The following is a 13,415-nucleotide window of genomic DNA, read 5'->3' on the forward strand; positions in this document are numbered from 1 at the left end:
TACAAACTGAGGCTCAGCAGATGTTAACCATTTCCTCAAGGTCATAGGATTTGAAATTAGGTCCATTTCCTAAACCTTTGGCTCTTGCCCTGCTGCCTGTGGAAACCTACACTCAGCAGTTTGGCTCAAGCCCCTTTTCCCAGCTTCCTCTGAGTGTTTGTGGACATAACTGCCTCCAGAGTTATGCTGGAAACTCCTCTGAAAGTACAGATTATTTTTAATTCTCATTGTGTATCCCACAGCAACCATCATGGTGCCTCACACAAAGTAGAAGTTCTTTCTTCACTGACGTATGCTCTATCTCTTCTTTCTGTTTGCAAACACATGTGTGCGCACACGCACACACACACATGGATTATTGGGGGAAAATGAATTTTTTAAGACTATATAGATAGCTATTGAATCTTTCCATTTTCTGATGAGCCAATTTCTAAAGTTAATTACTCATCCATCTCTTCTTTTAGCAACTGTGTAAATAAAAAGTTTGAAAAGCTAATTGGCTCCTCTATAAAAAGCACAGGGAACCAAACTTAAAAATCTCTAAAGCAACTGCAAATGCTCCCTCAATAGTTGATCCACTTTACTCAGGCTCAGAGGGAGAACAAATGAGGCTACTAAAAAGTCTTGAAAGACAAACACTTAATAGTACAGAAAGTAGATTTCAAGGAGCCAGCAAAATTCTAATCTATGCAAGTACAATAGGTTTGTGCAAATTAAAAATGAGGTGAGTGACCTTGGGCAGGAAGATAAGTGCTAGTAAAAGCCAAAGCCTGAGAGAAAGCTGAAATACTCTTGACTTAACTAAGTCAGGTACAGAGGATGAGAAGAGGAAAGGAAGGCACTACAATGGGGATGGTGAGGAGACAGGGGACAGAGGATCATTTGAGAAAAAGTATCCATAGGAAAAAAATGCCCTTAAATGTACTTGAATTCTAACTTAAAATGCACCCTTTCACCTCTCACTGAGAAGGAATCTCTGAAATAAATTTGTTCTTTTTTTTTTTTTTTTAAGAACCAGAGTTTGCATAGGGAAATGGAAAATCAGAATTGAGGAAATGTTTTATGGAGACTCAGACCCCAAATTTCTGAAAATAAGAATAATGGGATTTGGATGTGTGAGATAAAGGGAGAAAGGGAGATTGAATTATCCAACTTTTCTCCACTCTTTGTCTTAATTTGTCTATAAAGGTAGGTCATTGATAAATCCTGTAGAAATAAGCCCATTTCAGTATTTCAAGGGGCAGTTGGTTGAATAGCTTTTGTTTATCTAATTGTGAGATCATATGTGCATTTTAAAATACATATTTTTTAAAATACTGCAATGTAAATACCTGCTTTTCCTGGTTTAAGGGAATGAGGATACTTTACCTTGATATTTGTGTGTGTGTGTGTGTGAAGTAGAAAAGAATAGCTTTATTGCTTTGCCAGGCAAAGGGGGCCACAGCAGGCTAATGCCCTCAAAACTGTGTGTCCCAACCTGGAGGGGGTAGTGAGGAGTTTTATAGTAATGGTTCAAAGAGTGCATGATCAACTCATGGACATTCTTCTTTCTGGTTGATGGTGAGGTAAGTGGGAGTCAGCATCATCAACCTTCTGATTCCAACCGGTCTGGGGTCTACATGCTTGTGGGCAGCATACAGTTAACTTCTCCCACCTGGTAGGATTTCAGAACCTGCAAAACAGCTCAGAGATATTGTTATGTATATCTCTTGGAGGTGGGGGGTGGGGGGAACAGGGACACAGGACCCTGCCCCAAGGCTGCACTGTTTCTTTCTTTTTTTCTTTCTGAATTTTATTTTTTTAATTTTTTATTTATTTTTTTATACAGCAGATTCTTATTAGTTATCTATTTTATACATATTAGTGTATATGTGTCAATCCCAATCTCCCAATTCATCCCCCTGCCACTTTCCCCCCTTGATGTCCATACGTTTGTTCTCTACACCTGTGTCTCTATTTCTGCCCTGCAAATTGGTTCATCTGTACCATTTTTCTAGGTTCCACATATATGCATTAATATACGATATTTATTTTTCTCTTTCTGCACTATTGTTTCTTGACTGTTCCTCCCTTGTCTCTGCATCCCCTCCCTTCCCTTCCCTAGTTAGTAACTGTTTGAACCTGCCCTTGGAACTCAGGGAGGGTCATGAAGGCTGAATGAAGCCTATTTCCTGTAATCAAGAAATGGTGGACACAGAAAGGCTTTTGTGCCTAGGAGCCCCACAGGGTCCTGCTCAGTTTCAAACCCCCCTTTTCTTTGATACTCTTCAACCTTGAGGAGAACAGGTGTTGGACAAGAAAAGGAATAATCGTTTTGGATAGAGATGTTAATCATAAACTCAGCAGAGGGCATGTCTGTTGGCGGAGTGGTTAAGAATCTGCCTGCCAATGCAAGAGACATGTGTTTGAGCCCTGGTCCAGGAAGATCCCACATGCCGTGGAGCAGCTAAGCCCATGAGCCACACTACTGAGCTTGCGCCCTAGAGCCGGTGAGCCACAGCTACTAAGCCCATGTGCTGCAACTACTAAAGCCCGTGTGCCGAGAGCCCGTGCTCCTCAACAAGAGAAGCCACCACAATGAGAAGCCCATGCACTGCAACACAAAGTAGCCCCTGCTTGCTGCAACTAAAGCCTGCATGCAGCAACGAAGACCCAGTACAGCCAAAGGTACATAAATAAATAAATATTTTTAAAAAGAGATAGCTATAAAAAAAAATAAAAACAGTAAACCCAACAGAGGAACTTGGTTTCAAGGGGACTCGGTTTCAATCCCCCTTTTTCTTTCAAACTTCCACAAATCTTTTAGGGTGACAACTGCTCTACTTCCTGCTGAAATGGGGCATAGTCCTGCCTCAATTTGGGGAATGGACATCTGAGTTCCAAGTCCTGGATCTGAGTTTAGTATGAAAGATGGCTCTCAAACTGTCCTGTGTGTAAAGACTCACTGAGAAATTTCTTTAAGTTGTAGATTCCCAGCCCCCCACTCCCACCCCAGTCTAAGTCACTTGGGTGGTGGTTCCATCCTGTACTCAGCACTTTGAATATAATGCCAGAAGATTCAGATGTAGGATCCTAAAACTATACTTTAAAAAATATTGGTTTATGTAATACTGCCAACAATGTGATTAATGAAACATCTAGATGTAAAGTATCTTTATAACAAATTGATATATTTTCCAATTCATTTGTAATCTTTATAATTTATGATTGTTAGATGGCCTATATTCATGAATATGGTAAAATAAAGCAGAGGATGTTCTAATACCATCTGGTTATAACTCTCAGGGAGGAGTGTATGGATCTTCAAACAGAGTGTTCATGCTTGAATGGGTATGAAGAATCAATCAAAGTTGGGTCAGAGAGCTGTGGCCCACCTCACCTGGAAGGGAGAGAAGGAGGACTCCAACTATATACATTTCGGTCTTTTTCACATTCTCACTTAATGCCGACAAGGAAAATGATTCTCGGGGTGTTGGTGGAAATATGATTTTATTGGTAGACATTGCTTCAATCTATTTACAAATAAGTGCATCTAGTTATAAGGAGGACTTTTTTTCCTATGTAAAGGTAGAAACTAATTTATGGGTTATGGCTGAGAAACAGCATGAAATGGACAGAATTAATACTCAGAAATGAGATGTAAGGTTTATAAGATAGAGTCTGAGTAGGAGGGTCTGTGCCTATACTGGAGGAGCAGAGTATTAAGTAGCTAAGTGCCTTCACTTGAAATCCATGACCAGAAACCCAAAATGGTTACTGTCTGGCAGTCCTGTTACAATGCTTTCACCAAGTATGGCAGGCTTAATGAACGGGCTTCCTTCCATAGGGATGAAACAGGAAGTCTCTTTACTTTTCTCCTACTCAGAAAAATGGTCAAACCTTGCAGAGATAAATTCAAACCACAGGACAATTTTTATGTTTTGGAAGAGAAGAAAGCACTATGGATTCCTATAATTTTTATCATCGTATTATGGGTTCATCCACTTAGTAAAACTTTGTATCCTGTTCAAAAGGAATCTCTAACTAATAGGAATATTCCTTAACTTTGGCATGGATTTTCTAAATAAAGTCAATGTAAATATAAGTCACTATAAATCTAAACTAACCTTATAAGCCACTAATCAAAGTAAAAAACAATACTTAATGCTAACATACTGTGTAATTTAATGTAAATTATTTTATTTTTTCATGGTATATGTTTCTCTTATTTATTTTATTGAAGTATTGTTTATTTACAATGTTGTGTTAATTTCTGCTGTAGAGCAAAGTGATTCAGTTATTACATATATATATATATATTCTTTTTCATATTCTTTTCCATTATGGTTTATCACAGGATATTGATTATATTTCGCTATGCTGTACAGTAGGACCCTGTTGTTTATCCATTCTATATATAATAGTTTGCATCTGCTAATCCCAAACTCCCAATCCACCCCTCTTCTACCCTCACCCCCTTGGCAACCATAAGTCTGTATTCTATGTCTGTGAGTCTGTTTCTCTTTCGTAGATAGGTTCATTTGTGTTGTATTTTAGATTCCACATATGAGTGATATTATATGGTATGTCTTTCTCTGTCTGACTGATGCTACTTAGTATGATAATCTCTAGGTCCATCCATGTTGCTGCAAATGGCATTATTTCATTCATTTTTATGGCTGAGTAGTAGTCCATTATATATATGTACCACATCTTCCTTATCCATTTAGGTTGCTTCCATGTCTTGACTATTGTAAATAGTCCTGCAATGAACATTGGGGTGCATATATCTTTTAGAATTATAGTTTTCTCTGGATATATGCCCAAAGTGGGATTGCTGGATCATATGGCAACTCTATTTTTCGTTTTTTGAGGATCCTCCATACTGTTTGCCATAGTAGCTGCATCAATGTAAATAATTTTAAATTAGGTAAAATAAGTTCATATTTATTTCATGGTTGATGAAATGAATGAGGTATAAAATGAAAAACTGATAGATCTATTGGTTCAGCATAAATCAAACTGGTTTAAACTGAAAAAACTTGGTCCAGCTCATTTAAATTAACTCAAACTAGTTCTAACTAGTCCACAGTATACTTTATTTAAGCTTTATATTTTATTTAAGTTTCATAAAGTTAAGCTTGTTAAATTGCCTTTTATCCTATTCTTCTATCTAAGTACTTCCAGTTTTCTTCATCCCTTTTTCTTTTTTTTTTACATCTTTATTGGAGTATAATTGCTTTACAATGGTGTGTTAGTTTCTGCTTTACAACAAAGTGAATTAGTTATACATATACATATGTTCCCATATCTCTTCCCTCTTGCATCTCCCTCCCTCCCACCCTCCCTATCCCACCCCTCTAGGTGGTCACAAACCACCTAGCTGATCTCCCTGTGCCATGTGGCTGCTTCCCACTAGCTGTCCACCCTACGTTTGGTAGTGTATATATGTCCATACCACTCTCTCACTTCATCACATCTTACCCTTCCCCCTCCCCATATCCTCAAATCCATGCTCTAGTAGGTCTGTTTTATTCCCGTCCTACCCCTAGGCTCTTCATAACATTGTTTTTCTTAGATTCCATATATATGTGTTAGTATTTGTTTTTCTCCTTCTGAGTTACTTCACTCTGTATGACAGACTCCAGGTCCATCCACCTCACTACAAATAACTCAATTTTGTTTCTTTTTATGGCTGAGTAATATTCTATTGTATATATATGCCACATCTTCTTTATCCATTCATCTGCTGATGGACACTTAGGTTGCTTCCATATCCTGGCTATTGTAAATAGAGCTGCAATGGACATTTTAGTACATGACTCTTTTTGAATTATGGTTTTCTCAGGGTATATGCCCAGTAGTGGGATTTCTGGGTCGTATGGTAGTTCTGTTTGTAGTTTATTAAGGAACCTCCATACTGTTCTCCATAGTGGCTGTATCAGTTTACATTCCCACCAGCAGTGCAAGAGTGTTCCCTTTTCTCCACACCCTCTCCAGCATTTATTGTTTCTAGATTTTTTGATGATGGCCATTCTGACCAGTGTGAGATGATATCTCATTGTAGTTTTGATTTGCATTTCTCTAATGATTAATGATGTTGAGCATTCTTTCATGTGTTTGTTGGCAATCTGTATATCTTCTTTGGAGAAATGTCTATTTAGGTCTTCTGCCCATTTTTGGATTGGGTTGTTTGTTTTTTTGTTATTGAACTGCATGTGTTGCTTGTAAATTTTGGAGATTAATCCTTTGTCAGTTGCTTCCTTTGCAACTATTTTCTCCCATTCTGAGGGTTGACTTTTGGTCTTGTTTATGGTATCTTTTGCTGTGCAAAAGCTTTTAAGTTTCATTAGGTCCCATTTGTTTATTTTTATTTCCATTTCTCTAGGAGGTGGGTCAAAAAGGATCTTGCTGTGATTTATGTCATAGAGTGTTCTGCCTATGTTTTCCTCTAAGAGTTTGATAGTGTCTGGCCTTAAATTTAGGTCTTTAACCCATTTTGAGTTTATTTTTGTGTATGGTGTTAGGGAGTGTTCTAATTTCATACTTTTACATGTAGCTATCCAGTTTTCCCAGCACCACTTATTGAAGAGGCTGTTTTTTCTCCACTGTATATTTTTGCCTCCTTTATCAAAGATAAGGTGACCATATGTGTGTAGGCTTATCTCTGGGCTTTCTATCCTATTCCGTCAATCTGTATTTCTGTTTTTGTGCCAGTACCATACTGTCTTGATTACTGTAATGCAAAAGATTATGAGAGATTACTACAAGCAACTCTATGCCAACAAAATGGACAACTTGAAAGAAATGGAAAAATTCTTAGAAATTCACTACCTGCTGAGACTGAACCAGGAAGAAATAGAAAATATGAACAGACCAATCACAAGCATTGAAATTGAAACTGTGATTAAAAATCTTCCAACAAACAAAAGACCAGGACCAGATGGCTACACAGGTGAATTCTATCAAACATTTAGAGAAGAGCTAACACCTATCCTTCTCAAACTCTTCCAAAAGATAGCAGAGCGAGGAACACTCCCAAACTCATTCTATGAGGCCACCATCACCCTGATACCAAAACCAGACAAAGACATCACAAAGAAAGAAAACTACAGGCCAGTATCACTGATGAATATAGATGCAAATATCCTCAACAAAATACTATCAAACAGAATCCAACAGTACATTGAAAGGATCATACACCATGATCAAGTGGGGTTTATTCCAGGAATGCAAGAATTCTTCAATATACGCAAATCAATCAACGTGATACACCATATCAACAAACTGAAGGAGAAAAACCATATGATCATCTCAGTAGACGCAGAGAAAGCTTTTGACAAAATTCAACACCCATTTATGATAAAAACCCTGCAGAAAGTAGGCATATAGGGAACTTTCCTCAACATAATAAAGGCCATATATGACAAACCCACAGCCAACATCATCCTCAATGGTGAAAAACTGAAACCATTTCCACTAAGATCAGGAACAAGACAAGGTTACCCACTCTCACCACTCTTATTCACCATAGTTTTGGAACTTCTAGCCACAGCAATCAGAGAAGAAAAAGAAATAAAAGGAATCCAAATAGGAAAAGAAGAAGTAAAGCTGTCACTGTTTGCAGATGACATGATACTATACATAGAGAATCCTAAAGATGCTACCAGAAAACTACTAGAGCTAATCAATGAATTTGGTCAAGTAGCAGGATACAAAATTAATGCACAGAAATCTCTGGCATTCTTATACACTAATGATGAAAAATCTGAGAGTGAAATTAAGAAAATAGTCCCATTTACCATTGCAACAAAAAGAATAAAATATCTAGGAATAAACCTACCTAAGAAGACAAAAGACCTGTATGCAGAAAATTATAAGACTGATGAAAGAAATTTAAGATGATACAGACAGATGGAGAGATATACCATGTTCTTGGATCGGAAGAATCAACATTGTGAAAATGACTCTACTACCTGAAGCAATCTAAAGATTCAATGTAATCCCTATCAAACTACCACTGGCATTTTTCACAGAACTAGAACAAAAATGTCACAATTTTGTATGGAAACACAAAAGACTCCGAATAGCCAAAGCAATCTTGAGAACGAAAAATGGAGCTGGAGGAATCAGGCTCCCTGACTTCAGACTATACCACAATATACTTTTAACCTGATCAGTTTCTTAACTACCTTGCCACCCACAAAATTTTCACCCAACCAATCTTACCCTAAATTTTGCCCTCATCAGAAGTTGCATCACCTCTGAAATTTCTGTTTCAGGTAATAAATCACTCTTGGACATTTGCAATTTATTCTTACAGTTAGTTCCTGTAGCCTCTTAACTGTAACAGTTCTTGCCTTATTGAGCCTTTGCTCTATAATTCCACTTCCTTTTCACTCTTCATCCCCCTACTGTCTGTGTTTTCCTTCTCACTCAACTCAGATTCCATTCATAATCCATCATTGTAGTTGCTTTCTTGAAAATGGCAATAGTTCACCTCTCACTCCCTTTTTATGTATTGGTACAGCAAAATTCTAACATTGGTCAAACCAAATCGTTTACTTCTTCTATTCCAATACTGAAGGAGCAGAATATTTGGGGGGACTATCACAATGTAGCTGACTGGATTCACTTGAAATCCATAACTAGAAACCCAAAATAGATACTGTCTGATAATCCTGTTATTTACCGTGCTTTCACTGAGTATGGCAAGCTTAATGAATGGGCTTTTCTCCATAGGGACAAAGCAGGAAAACTGTTTCTTCTCTCCAGTCTTCTGCTTTCCAACCCAAGAGTAGGAGTTCTCTTCCTCACTCACCGATGGCCTCTCAGGCATATTTAATGAATTCTGACCACTTTCAACTATAAACAAACACATTCTCAAGTCAATGAAAAAAAGTGTAGTCCAGTCTCAATTACACCTTGAGCTTATCATTCAATTAAAAGTTTCTCCTCTTCCCCAGATCAGCTGACCCATAATTTGAGGATATTCAGTGGAGGAGTAGAGCATAGTCTATATTTTCAGTGTTTCTTCACCTTGCTCTTCCACTTCTCTACCCCAAGCCCCTTGTTATGTTTCTGTTGGATCCTGGATGGTCAAGATCAGGAGAGGATGAGTGAAAATGGGGAGAGACCATTTCACTTAGCTAAGGCTAATGAAAGTGCTCTCTTGTCTGAGAACCTGACGTTAACCTCCATCAGGTCAGGTATTCAAATGCTGGCTCTTCTTTTGTCTTTAGTAAACCCCCCAACAGGGTTTTCAGTGACCTCCTCCCCCAGCAGAGGGAATCTTTGCTCTGTTAGAGTTAGCCAACTCTTGTGACCCAACACCTCAGTTTCTGCACCCACCAACTCCACCAATACCATGACAAGATATACATCAACAGCCTTTTGAACTTGGAGTTTATTCAACCTTAAAGGCAAAGAATTATGTGAGCAAAGATGCTATAAGAATATTCATATCTGACTCCCCTCTATGGCGACCACTGGTATCCTACAATAAACAGTACACATCCTTCGTCTGCTGGATCAACACCTTGGTCTGATTTCAATACTGAGCTCTTGTTCTCTTATTATGAGCAGATGAAAGCAGGAATCAAGTGCCTGTAGCTCTACATTTTTTTTTCTTGGGGCTCCCTCTAATGGCTCTCTTGGAGCCCTACCAACCTTCTGCTATCTATGGGGAAGGTAGTAAAACTAATCATTCAAAACTCCATCTTTCCTCGAATTTCCTTTTCAAACAGTCCTTCTCCGTGAATTCTTAAACGTTGGTTGTAATTCTGTAGGCTATAGAACGTGGTGATTACTAGCCGTTTTGCTATCTTTTTATAGATCCTTCATACAAGCATCTGGCAGACCCATCAATTCTCTAAGCTTTTGGGACCTAACTGCAATTCTGAAAATAGGAAGTATCTCATTCAAAATTCTTTTACATCTGTAATTTATTTCTTTTAATCTTTGAGATGATTATTTTATGCCTTCTCCTTTCTCTTCATATCTTGCACCCATTTTCTTCCATTCCCTCTCAACTGTTGACTTTGTCTCACATTTTGTTGAAAGAATAAATACCATGTTAGGGAAACTAGGCAAATGTAGCCATATTCTCTAGTTTCCTTTTTGTTTCCAGGAAGAGGTGCCCCTTTCAACTAGAGTTTATTGCAGTGAAATTTCTGAGGTTATCAAACTGGAGGGGAAGGGCTTTTTAAAAATTTGTCTTTGGGGCTTCCCTGGTGGCGCAGTGGTTGAGAATCCGCCTGCCGATGCAGGAGACACGGGTTCGTGCCCTGGTCCGGGAAGATCCCACATGCCGCGGAGCAACTAAGCCCGTGAGCCATGGCCGCTAGGCCTGCGCGTCTGGAGCCTGTGCTCCGCAACGGGAGAGGCCACAACAGTGAGAGGCCCGCATGCCGCAAAAAAAAAAAAAAAAAAAAAAAAATTTGTCTTTGAAGACAAGAATCAAAGTGGAAATAAAAGAGAGAATAACTGGGGCTTGAAACCTGGCTACCAAAATTTAGAGGACATAACTATTTAAACACCGATTTTAAAAAATACTCCTCTATTAGAGACTGTCATACAGAGTGAAGTAAGTCAGAGAGAGAAAAACAAATATAGTATATTAACGCATATATGTGGAACCTAGAAAAATGGTACAGAAGAACCGGTTTGCAGGGCAGAAATAGAGACACAGAAGTAGAGAATAAACGTATGGACACCAAGGGGGGACAGCGGTGGGAGGTGGGGGGGTGGGATGAATTGGGAGGCTGGGATTGACACGTATACACTGATGTGTATAAAATGGATAACTAATAAGAACCTGCTGTTTAAAAAAATAAATAAATTCAAAATAAAAAATACTTCTCTATTGTAATTGGATGAAATTATATACAGCTTTATTTTATTTTTAATTTTCATAAACATGAACATAAGTATATGTTTATTTATATCAAAAAATACAGAACGACCTTTACTCTTATTTTGCTTTGAGAACAAATAACAGTAGCCCTCAACTCAACTAGTTGGAACAAAAAGGAAAGTTTATTATCTCTCATACAAGACATGTTGAGATAGCGTTGTTTAACTGAGAGCTCAATGATGGCAAGAAGATTTCAGGTTCTTTCCATGCCCTGCCATTCTGTGGATGTTAGTTTTTTCCTCAGTCTAGCTTCCTCTTGGTGGTTATACAGTCCAGGCATCAAATTCAGACATGTCAATTTTGAGAGAGCGAAGAGGAAAGCAGTCTTCCAAGAATCCTCCTTTCACATCTCATTGGACAGAACTGGGCCATATGACATCCTTTAATCCAGTCACTGGTTAGAGATGTAGTATTACCATGATTCATTAGACTAATCAATATTTACTCCTTGTTAGAGATGGGATCACATTCCCTGCAGAGTAGAAATCTGAATTCTGTTTGTAAGGGAAGAGGGGCAAATGGAACTATTGCAGGCTTATAATGAATGTAAGCAACAGTGTCAAGTTCCCTTATCCCCTCCCCCATTCCTGCACATTTTTCAGCAAATTCATTCTTTCAGCAGATATTTATTGAGCACTTACAATCAGCCAGTTGCTATTCTAGGTACTGGAGACACAGTAGGAAAGTTCTTCAATTTTTGCTTCTGGTGGTTACTCCATATGTCTAAATTGTATGCTTATGGTGCAGTTTCTTAATATATCAGAATTAGACATTGCCTTTTGACTTCCTGCCATGAATCATTAGAATTTAGCTATCTTATATCGCTACTGACCTTCTCTGTGTCTCTCCTACTCTCATAAGTCCCTCCATGAATCTTCAAAGAGGATTTTTAAATCTCTGTTTCTTACTTAATAAATCACAGACAGTCTCTCTCTCTCTCTCTCTCACTCTCTCTCTCTCTCTCTCTCTCTCTCTCAGCATTTAACATTTATTTAATTCCTAATAGCAATTTGGCAACAGAAATATGATATCTTTCTTCCTTAAGTCTTTTTCTTTCTTGAAGACTTTTCCAATGTCATTTTCAGTTGCTTTTAATTTCTACCTTTTGGTGCCTTGGGTGTTCTTTTCCTATTGCTTCTTTCTCCATCAAGAACATCCAAAAAGTGAGACTTGGTACTCTACTTCTTTGGGAACTCAGTAGCTGAGGGCAATGGCAGAAATCTGAGGGAAGGCTCTCACTTTATAGACAGTATCTCTTGGTTCCCAAATTCATAAGATAAAGTCATTAGTCCTCCCTTCACCATCCTCATCCTCTTTTTACCTCTCAATCTTCATCAGTTATATCTTTCTTTTAATATTGTCAATACTAAGAATATTTACATTTTATATCTTTTCCCTTGATTTATTTACCCTTGTTGACTCTAAAAGGTGAAAATCAATAAGTAATAATATCATGACTACGTAAATATTTTCTGCTGCGAAAAGTCAAATAACGTCCTCAGATTACTTTTTTTTCCTCTATGAGTCAGTGTCACACCAAAGAAATACTTCCTGTCAAAAGTTTGATTGGATTCTCTCTCTCTCTCTAAAAAAATAAGCCACCAATTATATAATCAAGTTATTCCAAGCTTTTAACCACACTGTGTAATTTAGAAATTCCCAACAACTGACTTCATGAATGACTTCCATGCCAGCCAGATTCTTGGTCAGTCAGCCCTCAGCTCAGCCAGGGGGGCCCAATGCTCACAGAACATACAGAGGTTGGCTTCCAGGTTCATGCAGCTTCCTCCATTTACTCCAGTGTGCCTGATATAGATTACCATTTTTATTTGTGCCATGATATGAGAAAGGTTGAGAGGAATTGGAAGCCTTTCAACTTTCTCTTGTTTCCCACAGAGATCTCCCAGAATCTGAGGTTTGCTTTATTCCTGTTGCAAAGTTATCAACTCAGGACTTCCCTTCTCTTCCCTTCCCTTCCTCTGATTAGATTTTTTGTTTTCCTGGATCCCATGTTTTCTTCTTTCGGGGTCTACTCTCACATTTTCCTGAAGTCTAAAATGTGTTCTGAGACAATTTCTAATGTGTGTGTGCACGGAGCGGTTCCCACATCACCAACAAACAGTTCTCTGACACCAGCTGGGTGTCCTATAATTCAACTCAATTCTGACACTATCTATCCAGAGATAGCATCAGATCCTGAAGGTTAAAGGCTTATTCCCATAAGACTGCTCCTCCCCACCCCCACTTCAGACACCCATCACAAGCTCAGGTTGTCACCTGTGCTTCTAACCAATCAGCTATAAATCAGAGGTTCCAGTGACCTCCTCCTCAGGTTTAATTTACTAGAGTGGCTCACAGAACTCAGAGAAACATTTTACTTACTAGATTACCGGATTTTTATAAAAGGAAACAACTCAGGAACAGCCAGATGGAAGAGATGCATAGGGCAAGATATGAGAAAAAGGCCTGGAGCTTCTATGCCCTCTCCAGGCTCACCACTCTCCCCAAATCTCTACGTGTT

The sequence above is a fragment of the Kogia breviceps genome, chromosome 8 (genome assembly GCF_026419965.1).
Source record: "Kogia breviceps isolate mKogBre1 chromosome 8, mKogBre1 haplotype 1, whole genome shotgun sequence".
Classification (NCBI taxonomy): Eukaryota; Metazoa; Chordata; class Mammalia; order Artiodactyla; family Physeteridae; genus Kogia; species Kogia breviceps.